This window comes from Larimichthys crocea, chromosome XVIII (genome assembly GCF_000972845.2).
Source record: "Larimichthys crocea isolate SSNF chromosome XVIII, L_crocea_2.0, whole genome shotgun sequence".
Classification (NCBI taxonomy): Eukaryota; Metazoa; Chordata; class Actinopteri; family Sciaenidae; genus Larimichthys; species Larimichthys crocea.
In genome coordinates this window covers 2,653,629-2,659,811 of record NC_040028.1, presented here as the reverse complement: position 1 = coordinate 2,659,811, position 6,183 = coordinate 2,653,629, and the positions used below count along the sequence as shown (strand labels likewise).

At 40.3% G+C, this 6,183-nt stretch overlaps 1 long non-coding RNA gene across 2 annotated transcripts; it reads left to right on the top strand.

Annotated features, from left to right (window-relative positions):
* Nucleotides 1-1,229: 1,229 nt before the first annotated feature.
* On the top strand, nt 1,230-5,962 carry LOC109141114 (uncharacterized). 2 transcript variants are annotated; one of them, XR_002042662.2, is made up of 2 exons: nt 1,230-2,968; nt 3,472-5,962. It is a non-coding gene; the product is annotated as an uncharacterized LOC109141114 (long non-coding RNA). The 2 variants fall into 2 exon arrangements; XR_002042661.2 differs by having other exon boundaries at nt 1,241-2,927.
* Nucleotides 5,963-6,183: the final 221 nt, after the last annotated feature.

Here is a 6,183-nt window from a genome sequence, read left to right as displayed (position 1 = left end):
GCATGTCTTTACAGCTAGCGCTAATGTGCTAGCTGCTCTGCTGTCTCTGTCGGCCATTTTACACAGACAAGTTCAAATGAAGCCAAAACTGCTCAAATGGCCGCCATGGGCTCTGCAACTGTTGTCAGTTGGAACGGCAGTTGAAATCCGACAGAGGAGAGGGAAAATGCTGAGACCAGCCCTCGAAGAGGAGGGCTCTATGGCCAAACCGTATTTCCAATCTTGAACCGTATAAATGGGGACATCGCATGCCCTTCCTGATCGTTTTACATAGTTATTTTGTGTCGATAAATGAAGAAACGTGCCCTCAGGAGCAAGAGGAGAAACGTTACTTGCCTTCCTTAAGAAATTTCCCTCCTTTTTAACATGGGAGTGAATGAGGCTGAGGATGGGGTACTCGATCAAGTTACTGTATGGAGCCAAAACTATAAAGAGGCAGCTTCAACAGTGTTATCACTGCGATCACCTCGAATTTTCCTACATTTGAGGGGATAATCATGGTCTGTAGTGGCTTGAGGCCACGGGTCGAATACGTTTTATTTTTTCACTGATTTTTCTCCCTGCTCCTCACCAAGCTGATGATGTCATCCACTCTAGCTCAAACATTCCGCCACATACACACCCATTTATAAACCCGAAATTTGACTAAAAACCTGCTCAACTTTGAGCCTTGATAGTTTTAAAAACGGTAAAAGCTGGGATGAGTGTGTCGTGAATCCCTGAGATAAGGGAAGCATACCTCCGTTTTAAAGTTCAAATGCATCTCTCGGTGAAAAGTATGCCAGAGCCGTTCATGATTGTTGAAAATGTCTGTTGAAATGTACTTTTTTTCAGGCCTCCCCAGTCATTCCCTATGGGAAATTTTTCGCAGTTTTTCCAGAATAAATTCGCGAAAAACACGCGAATCTCTTAGAAAAGTAATAGCACTCGATTCGGGATCAAGACGCACGTTTTGATATATCATTTGTTGGGGTCCTCTCACCGCTGCGGGCTGCATTAATGTTCGAAAAAGGGCGGAAAATGAATAATAATGCCATGAAACACGCAGAAGAACAATAGTTGACGAGTGCCTACGGCACTCCCAGAGCTTGCTAGCTCTGTGCTAGCTCTGTGAGTAGTTGACGAGTGTCGTAGGCACTCGTCACTAATAAGCCCGAGAGGTTTTAAAGAGTGTGCTCTTTCAGGCACACTCAATAAGCGCGGTGGATAACATATAGTGTGCGCTTTCAGGCACACTCAATAAGTGCGGTGGATAACATATAGTGTGCGCTTTCAGGCACACTCAATGACATATCTGTCTTAATATTACTACATACAGTACCATATAACTTTGTTTTATTGAGAAAGTGTTTTAACAACACATGAGTTTATCTGTTATATCACAAAAGGTTCTACATCAACATATTTCATAAAACATTAAACTGTTCTCACTGTAACATGGTAAGGTATTTATTAATGAGAAGACAGTGCAGCTGACACTGACAAGAAAAACTCTTTGGTTTCAGTTTGATTTCATGCTTTTACAGAGACACGATCAATGTATTATCATGCCATTCGTCTATAATCTACGTCCATAAAAGATTTTGTTAAAACAAGAACACTTTAGTAGATAAGATTTATTTACTTATTATGACATGCCGGCACCAATACGCTGTGGTAATGTAAAACATCTGCTTGTGTTGTGTTTGTAGAGTGCTGCACACTCTCATGTTGAAGACATTACTGATGGGAACAACAATTGTGAAATAACTGTCACTGTGAATGATGCAAAGTGTATGTAAAACATGTTTCTGTCTCCAATTTGTAATGCATTGTTGCGGGGTTCTTCTGCTAACCTCGTCTTTCGTTCCAAAAATCCAGGCTTAGTCGGAAAATGATGGTTTTCTCGGTTTTTATTCCCTACCTCACCAGGTGCAAACAGTGCCAATATGTACAAACCAAAAAAAATAAAGTGAATGAACCAAAAATGCTCTATATACAATTTCAAAAAATCAAAAGAAAGGAAAAACAAACAAACAAGAAAACAAAAAAACGAGTTCTTCAATAACTCAGCTCGCAAACAACAAATCAACCACTGTTACCTCCTCTGTAACTAACCACACACTCTCCTCGATTAGGGCCCAGGCAGCCCCTTTTATAGTGGTAGCCCCTCCCACACTACTACCTTTCTAAAAACAACATAAACATCTTTTCCCCATTATGACAGCCATTCCATATGCAGTGATCATGACAACAATTTGTATAAAAATTATATCAGTATGTTCACTGTTTATCTTCCATAGAAGACGCCTGGTACTCAGATAAATTGACATTATTAAAAACCACATATTTTTCCACATCACATGGTGTCTAATTACGCACGTCATCATCCTATATAATGATGGTGATGCGTACGCCCTGTTTCTCCGCCGGAAGCGGACAGGTAAGTGGTGGCGGCGTATTTCCACACACCCCGTAAGTTATCATCTGCGTGTGTATGAATACATTAAATTAGCGCTGCCAAGTGTGCACCCTTGGCTGTGCTATTGTCCGGTGAGGGGAAGAGGGATGTGTGTTTTGTTATGTTTTGTTTAGCGCGGAGCAGAAGGGAATGGGGAAGATGTGTTGTTTGTGTGTGTGTCTGTGTGTGTGCGCTGCGTGTGTGTGTGCTGGCCGCAGTCAGTGACAGCGCTGCTCCGTCACATGCATCAACTGCCAGAATAATGTCTGCTGTGGTTCAGGTGATAAAAGGTCACTGGTTTGATTCCCAGTCCCCCAGTCCAGCTCAAGGGTCATTGAATTTTATTGAATTGAATTGAAATGAATTGAACTGAACTGAAGTCTGTTCTGTTGTATTTCCAGTTGGAAATTTCTCAGAGGCACCCAGACATCTATGCTGTTCCTGTGAAGACAGCCAAGCTGGATTACAATCGCCCACAGCCTATCGGGTAGGCTCACTACTGCCATACGACTGTTTCCAAGCTCTGCTGTGAGTGTGTTTGTCAGTGTGTCTGTGTCTCTGCAGTTTGCTCAGTTGAAAACAAGAAGGAAAAGCTTGGGGTTAGGCTGAAGGTGACACTGCTTCCAATGCAACATGCAGCGTACAGTAACAGCACAATAATTAAATAGAGGTTACTCAGTGACATCTATCTATCACCATTATGGAAGAGTCAGATGATCACCAAAGTCATCAGAATATATCCTCTTGGGACCTTGAATATCTGAAGCAAAAAGAGCTGTCAAGTATTTCACCTAAACCAAACATCAAATTTCATGTCAATCCATTAGAAGTTGAATGCCTGTACCTATAAACTATTTCATTGCAATTTATCCAAAATTTGTCAAGCTATTTCTGTCTGGACCAAAGTTGTGGTCTGACTTTACCAAATTGTCAATCAGCAAATACAAAGTGTTGCCAAGGCTAGTGAAGCTCAAATTAGACTGGAAGTGAGGCAGGACTGAAGGCCACTCATATTTTCTGTGTCCTTCCAGCTCCAGCTCCGGTCCAGAACCCCTGACTCTTTTATCCTCCAAGGAGGGAAGTCCCTTCTACACCAGTGAAGAGGAAGCAGTGGCAGGATACTACACCGCAGACTCCTACCAGTACCAAGACACTGAACTGTAGGACCAGCACACAGCAATCTCGTCCTCAGCTTCCTGGACATACATGTTCACATCTACTGCATATGCAGTCTATTTACACACTTACCATTCTATCATGTCCTGCACAACAAGTAAGCTGTTGACTTTGAACTGACTTGCTTCTTTATTGAGGGGAAAAACTGCCTTTTTTTGCTTCAAGGAAGTTAAAGCAATCTGTACTATCCATCTGGATAGAAATACGCTGTCTTCACTTGACTTTTTTTATGTTGTTTTAAAAAAAATTTTTCTTACATACCACTTTTAATGGTCAAAACTGAGTAACTAGGAACCACTTGTTTTCTTGCCTATGCAACTCTTCAGTTTGTGCACAGCAACTGAAATCTATTGCCACGAGTTTTGCCCTCACAAAAACCTCAACAAACCCAAAGCCCACAGTGCACTTTATCATATCTATCCCCTGCTTTTTTTAAGCTCCTATTATTGGCAGGTATCATCAACAAAAGTTACGTATATATTATTACATACAGCTTATATATCTAAAGTAAAGTGTTTATACTCTGTCTTTGCATTCCTTTGTATGACAATGACAATGCCTGTGTATACAAACAGTATATAATATTATTATATATACGATATATATAGATTATATATATATATATATATTCTATCTAGTAACTCTGGAATTTGTTACAATTTTTTGAAGTGCCTTTTACTTTCTTAGTCCTGTGAGGTTTGGGTTGTCGTTCCTCTGCCCCTAAGCCCTCCAGCCGTAAACCTCTGCTGCTGTCAAGCTTAAAGAGAAACCAGGGAATCAGTGACACCAATACCTTAATACTGTATCAACACACTGTACTGTCTGTTGTCACCCTCAGTAACAAAATGCACCCACAAAAATACAGTACACACCCTGCACCTGCAGTCCTGTCTGCCATGTATAAGAAAAACAAACTCTGTCTGATATGATAGACGAATATGAGTCTAACGCCACTTTGAAATTTTAAATTTAGATATTTAGACTTGTTGCAAGCTGTAAAGGCCCAGTCACTCCAGCAAAAAACAGCCAAATTTTGTGGCAAAATCAGTTGACTTCAATGGAATTGGCACAATCAGGGAAACTCATAGCGCTGAAGTAAATATGCACAAATTCTTCTGGTCAAGTTCAGTTTTGGTGTACTTTAACATTAAGGAACAAAGCTCCAGAGAGTTAAAAAGGAAGCTATCTAGAGTATAAACCGCTCCACAAAAGCGGCATGTATTTTAGACAGTAATGAGACAACAAATATGTCACAATAAACTTTCTAAATCTATCGTCCTGTAAATACTCAAGTGAGACATCAGACGATAAAGTAAGTCAGTAAAATTATTACCCAAGCTGTCTCAAATATGCACCAAGACTGATTCAGCACTTTTTTCTTAATATGTCTACCTTAGCTTGTTAGCTACAGTAGTTTGCCAATTAGTTCTGTAAGTAATCACCGTCACCAAGCTTCCAGCATAACTGTTATTAGGAAGTCCATCGAATTTTGCTGTGCCACTTTCTGGTGTGACTGGGCATTAAGATTTATTTTTCTTACTTTTGCCATCTTTGGTCCTCAGCATTCATTGCTGTGCTGTTTTGCACTCTACATCACAGTCACAAATTATTAGACAGTCTTAATTGTATGGCCAGTAGAGTGATATTGATTTCTGCAAGCGGCACCCTCTTTTGTCTGTTTAGTCATGGTGGCTATCACTGCCTGTGCTAAAGCCCTACAAATAATGAAGTTGGTAATTATAACTATATTTTTCTTATTGTCAACAAATCCAATGTGCAGATATGAACCAACAATGAATGAATCCTACTAACAAGTATTATCTGTGTACCATTGCAAACCATACAAACCTACCAGACACGGAGAACAGCAAAAGTAGAAACTTTAAGCAGGCTGAATATTTTTTGTGTTCTATCAGTCATCCACAGTGTGGAGCAAAACACAGTTATACACCCAGAAGCAAACCTGTGATAGATGAGTCGCCTTCAGAAAGCACTAACCTACAAAGACAGTCCAAGTTTTGAGTGGGAGTGTGTGTCCTGCCAACATATGTCTGTGGTAGAGGCACTCAGCTGTCTTTGTTCTGGGTTCCATCATGGGTGTGGATGAATGGTGTCCCACGTGTTTCAAATATGCTTAATTGTATATCTCAGTTCACTCTTTACCTCCACACATGAGTTACAGAGTGCTTGCTTTCAGAATCCAAGTGCTAATGAGTGATACTGTTCTGTGTCATGGCAGAGAGGTATATTACAAATGAGATGGAGCGTATGAGAAGACTGTGTCTGCTGAGTTTTTCCATGTTTTCACCTTAAAACACCAAATAAAACAAAAAAGTCTTAACCACATGTGTAGTGTACATACTGTCATCATTTTCACAAACAACTACCTTCTGAAGACAGAACTGAGGCCTCTTATTAACTTCACATGAACTATAGAATGCATTTTCACACAGGATAAGGGCTGTGGATTCTGACCCCATCTCTGACATTAAATCATTCTACAAAGGCACTGATGAATCAAATCAAATTTGCCTCTGAGGGCTTTACAATCTGTACAGGGAGTGACA